Below are 20,141 nucleotides of genomic sequence, written 5' to 3'. Positions count from 1 at the left end.
AAATAGTGCAATGCCTTGGTCAAGAGATGAAACATTAGATATTTCCCAAAAATTTAAACGTGACCATCGTACAGTTAACAGATTTGTGGTTGATTCTGAGCACAGACATGTTTGTGCTGATAAAGGCAGAATGAGGAAGGTTTCTGCCAGGCAAGTTCATCGGATTAAGAGAGCAGCTGCTAAAAAGCCAGTACAAACCAGCAAACAGATATTTAAAGCTGTTGGTGCCTCTGGAGTCCCTCGAACCTCATGGTGTAGGATCCTTCAAAGGCTTGCTGTGGTGCATAAACCTACTATTCGGCCACCCCTAAAACGTGTTCACAAGCAGAAATTGTAGCAGTGGGTCCAGACATACATGAAGACTATTTTTCATACAGTCTTTTTTACTGATGAGTGTCGAGCAACCCTGGATGGTCCAGATGGATGGTTGGTGGATGGCCACTATGTCCCAACAAGGCTGCGACTTCAGCAAGGAGGAGGAGGAGTCATGTTTTGGGCCGGAATCATGGGGAAACAGCTGATGGGGCCCTTTAAGGTTCCTGAAGGTGTGAAAATGACCTCTGCAAAGTATATAGAGTTTCTGACTGACAGCTGTCTTCCATGGTATAAAAAGCAGAAACATGCCTTCAGGAACAAAATCATCTTCATGCATGACAATGCACCATCTCATGCTGCAAAGAATACCTCTGATCATTGGCTGCTATAGGCATAAAAGGAGATAAACTCATGGTGTGGCCGGCCACCATCTTCCCCTGACCTCAACCCTATAGAGAACCTTTGGAGTATCATCAAGAAAAAGATCTATGAGGGTGGGAGGCAGTTCACATCAAAACAGCAGCTCTGGGAGGCTATTCTGACTTCATGCAAAGAAATTCAAGCAGAAACTCTCCAAAAACTCCCAAGTTCAATGGATGCAAGAATTGTGAAGGTGATGTCACAGAAGGGTTCCTATGATAGCATGTAACTTGGCCTGTTAGGATGTTTTGGAGTTAAATAGCTTTTTTGTTCAGTGAATGTGACCTCCTAATGCTGCAAATTCCACAAATGAGCATTTTCAGTTCTTTAAAACAGATCAAATGTTTAGAAATTCTACTGTGCCTAATAATTTGGAACAGTGCAATTTGAGTTTTTATTCATTTTGGAGATTATACTGTTATCATTGGGAGGTTTCATCAATAAAATTTGATGTATACTCTAACGGGTGATGACTTTTATTAGACTGACTGTCATTTGTACCGACTATTTAGGAAAATCATAGAAACATATCATTTGCATAATAATTTGGAACACAGTGTATAACATTGTGTACGCAGGCAACAAATATGAACCTAGCACTCAACTTAAAGGTATTTGTAAGGCGGTTTATTGTAGTACACAAAAAAAGACGTTTCGGTCAATGTGACCTTCTTCAGTTACGTGTGGTATATAGATTGTGTAGAGCTTATAGGCATCTATCAGAAAGGACGATGGTGCTTTAGGCATTGAGGAGAATGATCTCTCTAAGGTAATGAGCTTGTCAGTATATAGGAGAGGGGCAAATGTGCCTCCAGATGCGGTGTCCACCTGCCATCTGATGGCATTGTTTTTATCTTAATTGGGGTTCTAAATAGTGATGAGCGAATTTGCTCTGGTAAAGTGTTGTCCGAGCATGCTCGTGTGCTAACCGAGTGACTTTGGCATGCTTGAATAATATGTTCGCGTCCCCGCACCTGCATGTCTTGCGTCTGTTTGACAGCTCTGAGACATGCAGCCTCGGGAACTTGAACATATTTTTCGATCATGCCAAAGTCACTCGGTTAGCACACGAGCGTGCTTGGACAACACCTTATCACTAGTGTTGAGCATTCCGATACTGCAATATCGGGCATCGGCCGATATTCGCAGTATCGGAATTCCGATACTGAGTTCCAATACTTTTAGAATATCGAATACCGGAATCGGAAGTTCCCATAATGCAATGAGCCAGTTTGATTTTATTCAGCCAATGAGGATCCTAAGAAATGTGGGCACATCCTGTTAGAGCATGTTAGGCATGTAACTACTGGCATGGCTGTGATTGGCTGCTGAAATGATGTCATGATGCACTATAAAAGCCTCCGCCGCCATTTTGGGTTCACTCTGCTGTGAATTCAGTTAGGGATAGGACGCTGCTGTTCTGAGGGACAGTGTGACTTAGCGATTTGCTATATTGTGCTTTACCCAGGCTACTTTATCAACCGCTGTAGCTTTCTTTTGCCTTGCAGCGCTGTTCACAGCTGTCTGCTAGGTCTCTGTGTGTGAGTGCAGCTCACGCTGTAGTGTGTTCTGCAGCCACCTCCGGTTGTAGTCCGCTCAGCGTGCGTCTGCCTCATACATTGTCCTTCTTTGCATTAGTGCTGCTCATTTTTCCAGATTTCTCCTATTAGTGTGGTTCCATCCGTATCCAGCTACAATATTTGCAAACAGTATATCGGAGTAGATAGAGGAGCCTTTCTGCTGGCTTGTGCCCTGCAGCCTCAGCCAGATTAGTATTACCTTCCTGCATTGTAATAGCTACAAAAAGTTTGTGACACTATCGGTTTTACATCTTTGGGCACATCCAGTGTCTTTTTGTGAAAAAAAAAAAGTTAATAAAGTTCACCAAACACTCCACTTTACAGTTGTGTAGGCCACATTAGCTCATATTAAAGTCATGTCCACATTTTATAAAATTAGTGTTTCTTATACCTGTTAGCAGCTGTTCAGGAATAAGCACACTAAGCCCTTAGTACTTTTCTGCCTATCTTTATCAGTCTACCAAGATGAAGAAGGCAGGGAGTAAGGCACATGGTCGTGGGCGTGGACTTTCTGCAGGGAGAGGACGTGGGGATTCTGTGCCTGCTGCGGGCACCAGTGACTCGGCATCCCCCAGTTTTACTAGGGAACAGTCCTTTATGCGCAGCTTTGTAGGAGCTCGCCGTACCCCACTGCTGCGGGATGAACAAATTGAAGCCGCTGTCGGATGGATGTCAGCTAACGCATCGACTTCATTTAGTTCCAGATCCTCTCAGGTCCAGAGCACTGAAGAGCACCCATATGTCTCTTCACCTGTCAAATTGCCCAGGCAGTCAGAGAGCCCTGGACAGGAGCCATCTCTACTTCTGTTCTCTGAATCTGTTGGCTTGGAAAGAGGGGGCCAGCCAAGCAGCATTCGAGAATTTGAAGAAGAGGTAGTATGCAGTGATGCGCAACAGCTTTGTCTCTCTGAATCTGAAGAGGCGGGTGGGCCAGTGCCTATGGTCAGCACACCTGAGTACGCATCTGATGATGAGACTCAGGTGCCACTTTCTGGTGCGTACTGTGCTGTCGAGACTACACAGGAGAAGCAGTCGTTTGAAGAGGGTAGTGTAGATGATGAGGTCCTTGACCCATCATGGCGTGAGGTACAGGAAGGTGGTGGGAGCAGCTCTGAGGCAGAGATTCCCCGAATGGCCAAAAAAGAAGGGAGAGGGAGGGGGCAGACTCGGTTGCCTGTAGCCTCCACTTCGGCACCCATTAGGAGCATGCCTCTTCCATAATCCAAAACGGGCGCTCCCAAGACTTGCAGTGCCTGGTCCTTTTTTGACACAGTTGCAGATGACATTTGCTTTGTCAAATGCAAGCTGTGTAATCAGAAAGTGAAAAGAGGGAAAAGTGTCAGCAACCTCAATACCACAAATATGTGGAAACATGTGCGGACCAAGCACGTGGTGGAGTTACAAAGACACACTGAAGACCTAGGCCAACCTTCAGCTCCACCTACCAACTCTTCAGCTCGTGTTATAGCCTCTTCCTCCACACACAGCTGGTTCAGCTTCCTCACAGGATCGCCATGGAAGAACCTCTGGCACTGTTGTACAGATTCAAAAAAAAGGAAAAAAAAGCCAGCTCACGTGAAGGCATGTGTAGTGGATAGCCCGGACCACATGCAGTCTTCACGCAATGACCAAGGAAAGGAAAAAGAAAGGTCCAGCTTTGCAAATTCAAGTCCAATTTATTGTTAAATACAAGTCCAAGACAGAGCAAAAATGGTATGTTCACATGAGTAACAAGTAGTAGATTACGCGTTTCGAACAATAGCTTGTTCTTTCTCTAAACTTTTTAACAATAAATTGGACTTGAATTTGCAAAGCTGGACCTTTCTTTTTCCTTTCACTGTTGTACAGAGACACAGTGTCATTCCACCCACAGCATCACGTTCCCTGTCATCCTAACACTCCCAGGCCAGTCTACAGCTATCGGTAGCACAGGCATGGGAGAAAAGGCGCCAATACTCTGCAAACCACCCCCGAGCACAGGCTCTGAATGCTGGCATTGCAAAACTACTGTCCCTTGAAATTCAGGCTGGTGGAGACTGAATCCTTCCGTAACTTAATGCATTTGCAGTCCCACAATACAACGTGCCCAACCGCTTTTATTTCAGCAGGCAAGCCGTCCCTGCCCTGCAAAAGCATGTGGAGGGAAAAATTAAGCATGCGCTGCTAAACGCCGTCAGTAGCAAGGTCCACCTGACCGATGCGTGGACCAGTAACCATGGACAGGGACGATATCTTTCCCTCACTGCCCATTGGGTAAATGTTGTGGAGCCGGGTACAGATCTTGAGAGTGGCGCTGTACTTGTTCTGCCAACTCCAAGGTTTGCAGGAATCCAGACTGTACACATTGACTCCTCCTCATACTCCAGTTCCTCTGACTCAGCGCTGCAGGAGCCGTCACTGTCTACCTCCACATGGACCCGTGAACACTTACCTGTTACGACCGATATGAGCACAGCCATGGCCAAACGTCAGCAGGCCGTATTGAAATTAATTTCTTTGGGAAATCGAAGCCACACAGCGCAGGAGCTCTGGAATGCCATCAAGCAGGAGAACGACGTGTGGTTTGTGCCAGCGAATCTCCAGCCAGGCATGGTATTGTGTGACAATGGCCGAAATCTGGTGGCAGCTCTGGGCCTAGGCAACCTCACTCACATCCCATGTCTATCACATGTGCTCAACTTGGTCATGCAGAGCTTTTTGAGGGACTATCTGGATCTTGATGCACTGCTGCACAAGGTCTGCATAGAGTGTTCTCACTTGCGGCGTTCCAGCATGGCAAGATCGTGCATTGCAGCTCTGCAGCGCCGATTCCGCCTTCCGGAACATCGCATCATATGTGACCTACCCACCAGGTGGAATTCAACGTTACATATGTTGGAGAGGTTGTGTGTGCAGCAGGCAGCAGTAATGGAGTACCAGCTGCATCAGGTGCAAACAGGTCGCACTGCGCCCCGTTCACACTTCACCACCACTGAGTGGGCCTCTATGAAGGACATCTGCGACGTTTTGGGTGCCTTGGATGATTCCACATGGATGGCGAGTGCAGATAATGCACTAGTCAGCATGACTATCCCCCTTATCTGCCTGCTTGAAAAAACACTGCAAGCACTAAGGGAGGAGGTTGTGGAAGAGATGGAGGCTGTGGAGTCACAAATGCCATCTGTTTCTGGACAGTCTGTGCAACGTGGTTCCTCACAAAGGCCTAGGCAGAGGACACTTTGTGAGGAGGAGTCAATGGAGGAGGAAGACATCTGTCCAGAGGAGGGAGGTACACAATGCTCTAGTAGTCAGTATGTAGAGTGAGGGTGGGGTGATGCAGAGCAGGCAGAGATGACGCCTCAAGCAGGGGACAGCGTTTCTTGGCCAGTTGGCAGTCTGCAGCACATGGTTGACTTCATGCTGCAGTGCCTGAGAAACGACCACCGCATCGCCCACATTCTCAACACGGCTGATTATTGGGTGTACACCCTCCTAGATCCTCGCTACCGGGATAACTTACAAAGCCTCATAACACCGTTGAACCAGGAGCGTAAAATACGGGAGTACCAAGACACACTGGTGCATTCCATCATGTTCTCCATTCCACCCGAGAGCAATGCTGCTAGTGCTTTACAAAGCAGCTCAGTGCGTCGAGGCAGTGGAGGAAGCTCTGCACAAAGAGGGAGCAGAAGCAGCACCTCAGCACAAGGCAAGACCAGTATGGCCCAAATGTGGCAAAGTTTTGTGTCCCCGCCACAAATGTCTACACCATTACAGACGGCTCCAGTCAGCAGGAGGCAACGTTTCCGTCAGATGGTGACAGACTGCATGTCTTGCCCTCTCAGTGTTCTCCCACACGACTCTTCCCCCTTCAAGTTTTGGGTCTCTAAGCTGGATACATGGCCAGAGCTTAGCCAGTATGCATTGGAGGTGGTGGTTTGCCCTGCTGCTAGTGTATTATCAGAACGCGTCTTTAGTGCCGCAGGTGGTGTACTAACAGACCGTCGCATGCGACTATCCTTCGATAACGTTGACCGGCTTACTTTCCCGAAAATGAACAAGGCCTGGATCTCGCAGGAATTTGCCAGGCCTCTTCCAGATTAAATAATTGGTTGGCAACAGTATCCAGGTCTCCTGTTGTGTTCATGTTTCTACCACCTGAACTGTAATCCCTGGGCTCCAACACCGCCAGTTGCTGCTCATAAGTGCCGTCTACACAGTCAACACATGCTCCAGTGTTATTGAGGTTCAGTAACGTCAGCTGATCCCCTGCTATGTGTCTGGCAATTTCTCCTTCTCTGTCCACATTCACACTACTACAGATATTAAACTTGCTCCAAATAGGCCTCTGGCTACACTCTGTTTCTACTGTAATCCCTGGGCTCCAACACCGCCAGTTGCTGCTCAGAAGTGTCTTTGGCACGGGTACTCCCTCCTGCCCAGCCTGGTTCCAGCACGCCTGCTGTTTCCGGGTAGTGTCAACGTCACTTTGCCTCCAATACTTTCGTGTTGCGGTCTATGGTGCCTGCAGTTTAGGTGCTTCCTATGTGGGCTGCGGGATCTGGCAATGAAGGCTGGTTCCGTAGTGCCAATAGGACAAGCTCCCCCTGTAGGACTGTGGGTTTCGGGAACTCCGGCCGGCTCACGGCCTTGCAACTTTTTTTTTATGTGTACCTTCTGCTGCCTATCTGAGTTCCAGTACCATTAGCTGGTTCTTTGGAAGTCAATCTTGAATATGTCCCCCTGGGTTCCAGTAACGTCAGCCGGTTCCAGGCAGAGCCTTTGGCTTAGGTGCCTCCTTCTCGGTATCCGAGTTCCACCAACGTCTGCTGGTCCTTGGTAGTGCTTTCTGGCACAGGTATCTCCTGCTTAGTAACCGGGTTGCAGTTCCATCAGCTGGTCCTCGGTAGTTCCATTGGCTCTTGTACCTTTGGCTACCCATCCAGGTTCCAGTACCGTCAGCTGGTTCTCAGCAGTTCCTCAGTCTTCTTGCACCTTCTGCTACATTTCCAAGTTCAAGCTTTTTGAAATGGTTTTTGGTAATCACTCTGGATCTCCCTGACGACGACCCTGAAGTCCACCCCGAAGAAGACGACGACCCCGAAAACGACGAACCTGAAGACCACCCCGAAGAAGACGATGACCCCGAAAATGACGACCCTGGAGACGACGACCCTGAAGACCACCCCGAAGAAGACCAAGAAGATGACCCTGAAGAGGATGATGAAGGAGAAAGTGTGGGATAAGTAAAAAAGAAGGTGAAGAGCATGGAAGTAGTGAAACATAAATATCTGACAAGTGACAAAATATAAAAAAGCTTAACATTGTCAATATCTTTGTAACTCCGAACGTCTTAAAAAAAAATTAATTCCTGCTATTCCATTTGATTGGGCTAAACCTCTATGCCTTTAATGTCTCCTCCACCTCCCCCAATACATTCTACATTATTCTTAGTTGTTTTCCTTCATGTAGAATTAACCTACAAGGAAAGTAAGGGTTTATTTTCATTCCGATATTTGTGTCCCATTGACTTGCATTGGTTTCCGGTATCGGAATCGACGCTATCCGATATTTTTGGGGTATCGGTCCGATCCGATATTTCCCGATATCGGAAGGTATCGCTCAGCACTACTTATCACAGCATGTTCGTTCATCGCTAGCCCTGAATGATTAAGCAGGGGTTGTCCAGTACCCGACAACTCTATTAAAGATACATGCATGCAATATTATATAAGTGTCAATGTAAGTGTGTAATTACAGTTCACCTGCCTTACAGGCAAAACTGACGTGATTTTTTTTCTCTTAAATGAATGTTTCAAATGGATAATAGAGAACATATTGTCTGTTAGTTCTGAGTAGAAGGACATTTGCTGGGATTGATTACAGCTCCTGGTGTATTATACAGTCAAAAATGTCATATCTATATCCAATAGCGTGAGATAAACCAAAAAAGAAAAGTCTTCAAGTTTGCTTTAGCTAAATAAGGTAATATTGTTATAGGGACATATCCATTTTACATTCTTCAGGGGTTTACATTATGGGAAAATTGAATTTGTTTATCCAACAGCTGCCAACTTCCAACTTATGCCAAAAATGGTGACCTGTGATTTGGTTCCATTGGCACTGTAAGGGAAAGATTTTTCTTTGTAAAAAAACACATACCGTACATTCTAACGATTGTTAGAGGAAAATTTGGGAGGATGGTGAGATAACAAGAGTGCCTTTCTTCATTTCTTGGCAAAATATTTATGATATGAGCCTATCACGTTTTTGTATAATGATTTTTTATCTATTTTTGTAGCACCAACACATTCTGTAGCACAGAACCAGAAGCCAATCAAAGTACGATATCTGCTTTTATATTGTATGAAGAAGCCTATGCATCTATGACCACCGTCCTACTACCAAAAGGGTTTTCTCGCAAAACGTCAGTCTTGCCCATGAGTCATGGTAGAACTATGGAATTACAACAATAAAACCTTATGGAAAATAAATTGTGAAGACACCTTGTCACTAGAGTTGAGTATAAAGATTTACTTTCCTCTGGTCTGCCACCCAGTCCGTGGCAGCAGTCTTCACTTGTGCAGCCAGTGTCCTGGGTGCTTCTGGCATTTACTAGGGAATTACTAGCATTTACTACACATGTCATGACAGCACATAAGAGTTTGTATTCCCAAACTTTTCTGCCAATCGGGGCAATAAAAAGTCCAGACTCCTTATCTATGAACTGGTCCAATATTTATGTTTCTCCCTCTCCCACCATGATAGTTCTGCTTCATGTCACTTGTCTTATCTATTGCATTTTTTCTGTGCTGTATTGTGCATAAATATGTGACTTCAGATTTTGTATTAATCTAGCCTGATGAAGAGACCTGAGTAGTCTCGAAAGCTTCCAATGTGTTACCATCTTTTCAGTTAGCCATTAAAAGGTATCAACCACTGAGGACCCTCAATTCTGAATATTTTTCCATCTACTGGCTAACACGGTACAAAGATATACTGTACATCTTTTTCCTATACCTCTCTTTTGGTAATTCAATGTATGAAAGTTAAAAAAATCAAGCTCTAAAGCTACAAGTCAAGGTTGGTAGTGCTTTGGGGGCATGTCTATGATTTCAAAGTTCACCGACTCGCCCCCAGTACATTCCCAGGTATCATTTTTATTTTTGTTCTACGACCGATACAACAATACCACTAGTTTGATTAGTAATATTTTCCTGGCGAGCCACGAGACTGGTGTAACCATTTTTCTATTTTTGGGATTGCGATTGCTGGTCGTTAATATATGCTATAAATCTATTGGAAAAACTCCTCTATGATGCAAAATGCATCCCCCTTTAATTATAAGAAATGTAGCAATAATTTAATGTCAGGAATAAATGCAGATTTTTCTGGTTTCTCTTAAACTTGTAGTCAGATGGGGATATTACATGAGACGAGGAATTCTCATCAAACTTCAATACTCTTCCAAAAGCTGCTCAGAACGGTGCAGATTTTATCACCATTATTTAAGGGTAAATACAATGTCATTGAGCCAAACTTCATCTACATTGCATATAAACATTTCATGACAGAAACAATTGTTTGTCCGAGTTTCCTAATTTTATGTTGATCCTAAAAGAAATCTGATCAGTCCGTGGCCAAACATTCCCCTTTTGAGTGGTCACAATTTTGCTGTAGGATTGACAAAAATATTTCAACAGATGCCAATGAAAAAAACAAGTGCAAAATGCTCACTGGACTGGACAGCCTAAACTTCAGTGCTGTAAGATTTACGGGCTCTATCTCTAATCAGGAGATGAATTAAATTAAAATTGGAACAATATTAAGCGCAATAGGGTCTTATCTAGTTTACAAGGGAAAAAGTAAAACAGGATCTGCTCACCTGGTGGGGTTGTGTCAGTCAAAACCCCTTAGGGTCCCATCACACACAGCGATCTCGCTAGCGAGATCGCTGATTTTGTGACACATCAGCGATCTCGCTAGCGAGATCGCTGTGTGTGACGGGGATCAGCGACCGGCCCCCCTGCCAGTTATCGCTGATCGTGCTCGAGCGGCCTGGGCTGTTTTTCGATCGCTGTTCTCCCGATGCCCAGCACGCATCACTGCGTGTGGCAGCGAGAGACCAGCGATCAGCGACGCTGGACTTTGGTTTCTAATATAAACGTCGGGTATCCAGGAGCCGCGGCTCCTGGATACCCGTGGCTCCTGGATACCCGCTGTTTACCTTGGAAACCGGCATACACACTGGTTTCCAAGGTAAACAGCGGGTATCCAGGAGTTGCAGCTCCTGGATACCCGACGTTTACATTAGAAACCAGCATCCAGCGTCGCTGGTCCTGATCGCCGGGGCTGTCTATTTGACAACTCACCAGCAATCAGCCTAGCGATGTCCCGGCAATCCCATCCATGTCGGATCGTTGGTGGGATCGCTGGGACATCGTTATGTGTGACTGGGGCTTTAGTTTGCTTGTTTAAAGATGGCGTCTGCAGATCCAACAAAATGGTAAGATGCAAATTTGGAGATAAATTGGATGGAAATCCGCGCTGCCGAAGATCCAATATATGATGAGAGACAAGAAACAGTATGGATGCAGTTTTATTTGTCAGCACGTTTAGAGGTAATCATATTTCTTCATCGAGACAAACCACAATGATCATTGATCACCTCGGAATATGTTGAGAAATAAAACCACATCCATACTGTTTCTGAACACTCATTGTATATTGGATCTTCAGCAGCGTGGATCCACTTTATACCCAGATTTGCAGCTGATCAGGAGATGTGTCCCTCCGAAAGACATTCGACAACACTAATTGGAGGAGATCTGGTGACTGACACAGCTGTGCTAGTGACGCCTTTTAGTGCCATCTTTAGATTCCCAAAGGGACTTATCACACAATTTTTAAAGGGACTGGATTGGGATCACCACCTGCTCCCATACTGCTTCATAATTTGGCAGTTTTATTGGGTAGGAGATGTGTTGTCATCCTTTTTGCTCAAGTGAGTTCTGTACAAAAGTATTGGAATGAGCTGTGTATCAATATGGCAGTTTTAAGGGAGTGACAAAGTGAAAAGTCACTCAATGTCTTACTTTATTCCGAAGGAGAAAACCACAACTAATTAGTATTATGTAGCGATATATGGTGACTAGTGATGAGTGAGCATGCTCGTATAAGGTGTTATCTGAGCATGCTCGTGTGCTAGTAGAGCATCTTTGGTGTGCTCGAATACTATATTCGAGTCTCCGCTCCTGCATGTCTCGCGGCTGTTATCTGTCTGTATTGCAGCTGTCGAACAGCCGTGAGACATGCAAGAGCGGCGACTCGTGCATAGTATTCGAGCACACCAAAGATATTTTATTAGCACATGAATGAGGTCGGATAACACCTTATCCGAGCACACAAGCTCATCACTAATGGTATTATGTGTAAATTAGATAGCAGTACTGTCACTGTATGGCAGTATTATTTCCATACTATAAAGTGTTTTTTTTTGTGGACTTTATATTGCATTTTTATCTCGGAAATATGTGGCTGTATGCTATTATTAGGATTGACAATAAAGTATTTTGAAGAATTGTCAAATGAAAGGTGCAAGATGGCTAATTTTATTAATAAATACTCTTTTTTTACTGAGTTTTCAAGAAATATATATTTGGCTGTCATAGACTGAAGAAACTTCCTGACATTTATTAGTGATTTTACTAGTAGATACTATGACAAATAATGTAATATTTCTCTGAAATGCATGAAACTGGAGCTTAGTGCCAAGAAAAGCCAATTTAAAATCAATGTGCCAATTTTCCAGCATATTACAGCCTTTGACCTCTGACGGCCATTGTAACAGCTGTGTCCAGGACTTTGGCCTTTCCATGACTCTTATTAGCAAGGGAAAAATCCACCTGTGCCATGCGCGGTCACATTAATACATCGTCATGGAATATTTAGCAGAAATATTTTCGCAGGGTGATCGTCACACACTCAGGTTGTTCTAGGTAGCCTCAAGCTATCATTTGGTAGTGAGACACTAGCATGTTCAACATTAACCTTTTCATCTCTAATGGCAGAAGGTTTTATTGTCCTTAGATTTTTGCTTTCCTTTGAACTTTTGCAAAGTCTGTAGACACTCTAAGTGCCATACTTAGATGTAAAAAGTTGTAGCAAGGGAGATTCTTTGTAACTAATATTGGGTTCCAGCTTGAGGCACCCATTCTTGAAAGAGACTCCATCTCATAGACAGTATACTTTAATTTGGGTGTCTGTCGGATGTCCTATTAACATTCAGCTAGTGATTGCAATGGCACCCACTTAATGGCCCCGAGGGTGAAAGAGCGCCAGAGTTCTTTGAGGAATTGTGTTGATTTGGTGAATGGACTGAAACAAAAGTGGAGCTCAGCACTTCCATCCTAAAGCATAGGTTCCATTTGTGACTGATGCCAAAACGGGACCTGGGTATATGTGCCATGGCTCGATATATATGGAAATATAATACCTAATCTGTTCTGTATTAATGATAGCGCAGCACTAGGAGCACATACTCCATTTTAATAATAATCTTTATTTATATAGCGCCAACATATTCCGCAGCGCTTTACAGTTTAACAGTTTCAAAGCACAAGTCATAAGTAACAACGTTAACAATACAATAATTAAAACAAAATAAGACGACCCTGCTCGTGAGAGCTTACCATCTACAATGAGCTGAGGGAGATACAAAGTACAGGTGTGTATTTACAATGATGTATTTACAATGAAGGTCCAGCCATCTTGAACTTTTCTATATTTTTCACATTACACCCAGAAACTTAAATGTATGTTATTGGGATTTTATATTATATAACAACACTAAGTAGCAAGTATATGTAAAGTGTAAGTAAATTATACTTGGTTTTCTAATTATTTGAAAAATATAAATCTGAAAATCGTGACGTGCATTTGTATTCAGCTCCCCTGAGTCAATACTTTGTAGGACCACCTTTCGCTGCAGTTAAAGCTGAAAGTCCTTTGGGGTATGTCTCTTGCATCTTTCCACATTTAGAATGTTTGTCCATTCTTCTTTTCAAACTAGCTCTAGCTCAGAGAGATTGCATGGAGAGTGCCTGTGAAAAGCAATTTCCGAGTCTTTTCACAGATTCTGAATGGGATTTAGATTTGGACTGTGACTGGGACACTCACACACATGAATATGCTTTTGATCTAAACAATTACATTGCAGTACTGACATTATGTTTAGGGTCGTCCTGCTGGAAGGTGAACCTATGCCACAGTCTTAAGCTTCCCTGTGCCTGCTGCAGAAAGCTTCTGCTGCAGAAAGCTTGCCACCACCATGTTTGACATTGGGGATGGTGTTTTTTTAGGGTGATGTACAGTGTTAGTTTTCCGCCACACATAGCATTTTGCATTTACAGTGGGGAAAAAACATATTTGATAATTTGATATACTGCCGATTTTGCAAGTTTTCCCACCTACGAAGAATGGAGAGGTCTGTAATTTTTATCATAGGTACACTTCAACTGCCAGAGACAGAATCTAGAAAAAATCCAGAAAATCACATTCTATGATTTAAATATAATTATAATTAAATTGCATTTTATTGTATGAAATAAGTATGTGATAAAATAGAAAAACAACTGAATATTTGATAAAGAAACCGTTGTTTGCAATCACAGAGGTCAGACGTTTCCTGTAGTTCTTGACCAGTTTTGCACACACTGCAGCAGGGATTTTGGACCAATTCTCCATACAGATCTTCTCCAGATCTTTTAGGTTGCGGAGCTATCGCTGTAGTCCAAACATTTCTACTTTGGTATCATCTGACCAGAGCATCTTATTCCACATGCCATGTAGTGGATGGGAAGATGGATGGAAATAAATACAGGGCAATCTTGGAGGAAAACTTGTTAGGGAAAAAATTTCATCCTCTAGATGTGTAAAGCAGGTAGAGACATACCCCAAAGGATTTGCCATAGTAATTGCAGCAACATGTGGTCCTACCATGTATTGACAGGGGTCTGGAAACAAATGTATGTCACAATTTTCAGATTTATATTTTTAGAAAACCATGTATCATTTCCTATGCACTTCACAAACACTTTCTACTTAGGGTTGGTATATCACCTAAAATCCCCAAAAAATACATTTAAATTTGTGTGTATAGCGTGAAAAAATGTGGAAAAGTTCATGGGGTATGAATACTTTTTAAAGGCCCTGCATATATAAAACTCGGCCAAATGCATTAATTAGTCAATGCAACAAATACAACATCCTAAAATAATCAAGGGTGATTCTACTGTAATGTATAAATAATCAATAATTTTTTATTAAGATATGATATGCTTTAAAGACTCAAGACTTATACCATGATTAAAAATAAGTTTTAATGCTTGTGTTAACATGCTGACAGTCATCTGAAAGATTGTAATAACTATGGTGCTGTTCCCAACAAGGGACTGTGGGCAACTGTTGGATCACTCAAACTTGGGGCGCCCTAGGCTATACCTGTCCCCGAGATTACCCTGGATGGTGGAGATGCCAAGGTCTTGTGACTTGTTATGCTCCTACCTTACCTCTATCTGTCCTCCGCTACCAAGATAGGTGTAAGGTCAAAGTGTGTAGGCAAAAACTAAAAAGACAGACAGAGGGTAAACAGGGATAAAAGAAAACTACAATCTTAAGGCCCTGTTACATTTAGCGATGCACCAGCGATCCCGACCACGATATGACCCGGTCAGGATCGCTGGTGCATCGTTAAATGGTCGCTAGTGAGCTTCCAAACAGGCAGATCTCACTAGCGATGCAGCAGTGGTCGGCGGTCGTACTCACCTGTCAGACGCGGCGAGGGTGACCGTCTTCCGCCTGCGTCCATGGCTCGCTCGTCGGCGCCAGCAGGAAGCCGACGACGAGAAATGGACCAGGCTGATCTCCTGCGATCACCGATAACCAGCTGGGGAGCCGGTCAGAGGTGAGTATCACGTAGCGATATCGCTAGTGATATCGCTGCTGCATCACAAAATCGGTGACGCTTTAGCGATTTTGCTAGCAATATCACTATGTGTAACAGACCCTATACAAATGCCCTCAGAAAACAACAGAGTGGGAAACAGAAGGAATAGGAAGGAAGAAACCAAATGGGAGAGGATAAGGATAAATATACAAACCAACTCAGTGTAACAATTTCCTGAAAAACTCTCTAACTGCCGACTCCAAACACTGAACCCTCTCCTTCAACTCCTAACCAGTTAGTGGTGACTATCACTGGCAAGGTCAGAAGAAAATTGGAGGGTTCTTAAGGTACTGTCACACTTAGCGATGCACCAGCGATCCCGACCAGCGATATGACGCGGTCAAGATTGCTGGTGCATCGCTAAGTGGTCGCTAGTGAGCTGCCACACAGGCAGATCTCACCAGCGACATAGCAGCGGTCGGGGGTCGTTACTTACCTGTCAGACGAGGCAATGAAGACGTCCTCCGGCCCGCGTCCACGCCTCGCTCGTCGGCGCCACAGGAAGCTGACGACGAGAAACGGTCCAGGACGTTCTCGCGCGATCAGCGATAACCAGCGGGGGAGCGGTCGGAGGTAAGTATCACATATAGCGATATCGCTAGCAATATCGCTGCTACGTCACAATAACCACGTTATAGCGATATTGCTAGCGATATCGCTTAGTGTGATGGGCCCTTTATACCTGCTGGGAGTATCAAACTCAGAACAACTGATACAACCCAAGATAAGAGAACTCCAGGAGACCAACTAATCAGTTTAAGTTTGCAGCACCAGAGCAAAGAAGCCAGAACTGCTAATAGAACGGTGAAGTCTACTACCATATGTGTTTGTATCACTAGATAGTGTGATCATCTGACCCCACTCTGTCACGGTATCCCAGTGACACGGGCCAGTGCATAAGCACCGATACACTTGTATGTTGTAATCATCCTATCTAAATGGGCCATAGAGGTACCCCTACACATAAAAAGTAGAATAGTTTTGAAGCAGATAAATGTAAGCAAAGATCAACAATAAAACTGTTGATTGTGTCGTAAAAAAAGGACATAATTAATGGCGCCATGATCTGTGAATGTAAATACAACATGACTCTCATGAGGGCCATCGTTAGGCAGCAAAGATGCTTCCCATCTGACCAGGCAATAAAATATTCATTAAATCTTCAGCAAGTATGATAGTGTTCCAAAGTCACCTTAATTATTAATTACTATGAAGCGTTCAATTTGCATTTTTGTAATTGTTATAGTTGTCCAGATTTGGATAAAAGTATCTGCCTTTTTTCCTGAAACAGTACCACATGTATATTGTCTGTGCCTGTTATTGTAGCTCATTTCCATTCATGTCAGTGGAGCAGAACTGCAATGCCAGACCCATCGGCAGGTGCAGCACTATTTCAGGAATAAAGAATCATGGCCTATAACTCGAGAAATAAACAAGACCAACAAATGTTTATGCAGCATTACAGTTCTTTTACTTCTCATGATTGGGAATAGTATTCATTTACTGATAATCGTGGAGTGTAAACAGGTTGGAGATCAGTATGTCTTTGGAGTGTGGAGGAAACCAGAGAATCCGAAGGAAACCCAAGCAAACCCGGGGAGAACATACAAAACTCCTTGTAGAATGCTCTATTACAGTGATGGCGAACCTTTCTGAGACCGAGTGCCAAACTGCAACCTAAAACCCAATTATTTATGACAAAGTGCCAACATGTGCCAAATGCCCCATCATGATCCCCTTCATGTAGAAATGCCCCATCATGACCCTCTTCATGTAGAAATATGCCCCATCATGAGCCCCTTCATGCAGAAATATGCCCCATCATGATACCCATCATGTAGAAATATGCCCCATCATGATCCCCTTTATGTAGAAATGCCCCATCATGAGCCCCTTCATGTAGAAATATGCCCCATCATGATCCCCTTCATGTAGAAATGCCCCATCATGATCCACTTCATGTAGAAATGCCCCATCTCTGCTCTATTACTCATCAGTGTGTGCAGTTTGGCCTGTTGAAACAGGCTATTAAACGACTGCTGATCGGCACTAATTTACTGCCTCAAATAGTATAGTATCAACCTGGCCTTAGTCAGAATAAGCTTTGCACCTGATTTACAGCTACAATGCTATCTATATGCTGAGACTTGAGCCTTATTCAGATGTTCGTTTTTCACATACATTTTCTATCTGTGTTTTTCATGGCTAGAACACATCTATATATATAAACGCCTTATCGTGTCTGTCTGTAACCAAAATCGTGGGCCGCCGAGTGGTTGCGGCCGCCAGGCCACCGCCAGGCCACAACCAATCAGCGACAGGCACAGCTGTTTGAAACGGTAAGCTGCGCCTGCTGCTGATTGATCGCGGCCACCAGGCCGCGACCAATCAGCGGCAGGCGCAGGCCTTAATCTGTAAAAAGAGAATTAAAATTAAAAAAAAATATTCTCACTTTCCGACGGCCTCCTGTCTTCTTTCCACGCGTCCGGCCTCGTGTTCCCAGTAATGCTTCGTGGCTTAGACCGCTGATGACGTCACTTTCGCGAGAGCGAGAAAGAAGACCGACGTCACCCTCGCGAGAGCGAAAAAGAAGACCGATGTCATCAGTGGTTTAAGCCGCAAAGCATTACTGGGAACGTGAGGCCGGGTGCGTGGAAAGAAGACAGGAGGTCGTCGGAAGGTGAAAATAACTTTTTTTTATTTTTAATATTATTTTTGTACAGGGCCACGGCAGTGACTGGTCGTGGCTACAGGGCCGCGACGCTGATTGGTCGCGGCTACACGGAAATTGGGTTGAGGGGACCATGCATCCAGGAAAGGGGGGTGAGGGGACCATGCATACCAGGAAAGGGGGCTGAGGGAACCATGCATACCAGGATTGGGGGGTGAGGGGACCATGCATACCAGGATTGGGGGGTGAGGGGACCATGCATACCAGGTTTGGGGGGTGAGTGGACCATGCATACCAGGATTGGGGGGTGAGTGGACCATGCATACCAGGATTAGGGGGTGAGGGGACCATGCATACCAGGATATGGGGTTGAGGGGACTATGCATACCAGGATTGGGGGGTGAGGGGACCATGCATACCATGAAAGGGGGGTGAGGGGACCATGCATACCCGGATAGGGGGTGAGGGGACCATGCTTACCAGGATTGAGGGGTGAGGGGTCCATGCATACCAGGATTGGGGGGTGAGGGGACCATGCATACCAGGATTGGGGGGTGAGGGGACCATGCATACCAGGATAGGGGGGTGAGGGGACCATGCATACCAGGATAGGGGGGTGAGGGGTCCATGCATACCATGAAAGGGGGGTGAGGGGACCATGCATACCAAGAAGGGGGGGTGAGAGAACCATGCATACCAGGAAAGGGGGGTGAGAAGACCATGCATATCAGGATTGGGGGTGAGGGGACCATGCATACCAGGATTGGGGGGTGAGAGGACCATGCATACCGGGACTGGGGGGTGAGGGGACCATGCATACCAAGAAAGGGGGGTGAGGGGACCATGCATTCTAGGATAGGGGGTGAGGGGACCATGCATACCAGGAGTGGGGGTTGAGGGGACCATGCATACCAGGATTGGGGGGTGAGGGGACCATGCATACCAGGATTGGGGGGTTGAGGGGACCATGCATACCAGGAAAGGGGGGTGAGGGGACCATGCATACCACGAAAGGGGGGTTAGGGGACCATGCATACCAAGAAAGGGGGGTGAGAGGACCATGCATACCAGGATAGGGGGGTGAAGGGACCATGCATACCAAGAAACGGGGGTGAGGGGACCATGCATACCAGGATAGGGGGGTGAGGGGACCATGCATACCAGGATTGGGGGGTGAGAGGACCATGCATACCAGGACTGGGGGGGTGAGGGGACCATGCATACCAAGAAAGGGGGGTGAGGGGACCATGCATACCAGGATAGGGGGTGAGGGGACCATGCATACCAGGATTGGGGGGTGAGGGGGCCATGCATACCATGATTGGGGGTGAGGGGACCATGCATACCAGGATTGGGGGTTGAGGGGACCATGCATACCAGGATAGGGGTTTGAGGGGACCATGCATACCAGGATAGGGGGGTGAGGGGACCATGCATACCACGAAAGGGGGGTGAGGGGACCATGCATACCAAGAAAGGGGGGTGAGGGGACTATGCATACCAGGATAGGGGGGTGAGGGGACCATGCATACCAAGAAAGGAGGGTGAGGGGACCATGCATACCAGGATAGGGGGGTGAGGGGACCATGCATAACATGAAAGGGGGGTGAGGGGACCATGCATACCAAGAAAGGGAGGTGAGGGGACCATGCATACCAGGATAGGGGGGTGAGGGAACCATGCATACCAGGATTGGGGGGTGAGGGGACCATGCATACCCCGAAAGGGGGTAAGAGGACCATGCATACCAGGAAAGAGAGGTGAGAGGACCATGCATACCAGGATTGGGGGGTCAGAGGACCATGCATACCAGGATAGGGGGTTGAGGGGTAGCATGCATATCAGGATTGGGGGTGAGAGAACCATACATATCAGGATTGGGGGTGAGAGAACCATACATATCAGGATTGGGGGGTGCATTATTGCATTATTATTAAATCTTCAAAAATAAACTGCATATATATTCTAGAATACCCGATGCGTTAGAATCGGGCCACCAACTAGTAATCATTATACGGTAATCTATAGAACGAGAGTGGCTCACATGTCCATGTATTTTTGTGGATTGAGTGTGGTGTGTGTTTATGATCTGAATCACGTGTCTAAATCATCCATACAAGTCTATGGGTCTGTAAAAATTACAGACAGCATCGGATGGCACCCAATCCCT

At 45.3% G+C, this 20,141-nt stretch overlaps 1 long non-coding RNA gene across 2 annotated transcripts in view; it reads left to right on the top strand.

The window, feature by feature from the left end:
- The window catches only part of LOC141057287 (uncharacterized), a 47,950-nt gene that overhangs the window by 4,774 nt on the left and 23,035 nt on the right, over positions 1–20,141 (top strand). The window lies entirely within an intron of this gene.

This window comes from Dendrobates tinctorius, unplaced genomic scaffold, assembly GCF_039654945.1.
Source record: "Dendrobates tinctorius isolate UK_male_01 unplaced genomic scaffold, ASM3965494v1 ptg000203l, whole genome shotgun sequence".
In the NCBI taxonomy this organism is placed as follows: domain Eukaryota; kingdom Metazoa; phylum Chordata; class Amphibia; order Anura; family Dendrobatidae; genus Dendrobates; species Dendrobates tinctorius.
This window is presented reverse-complemented; position numbering and strand designations above follow the sequence as displayed.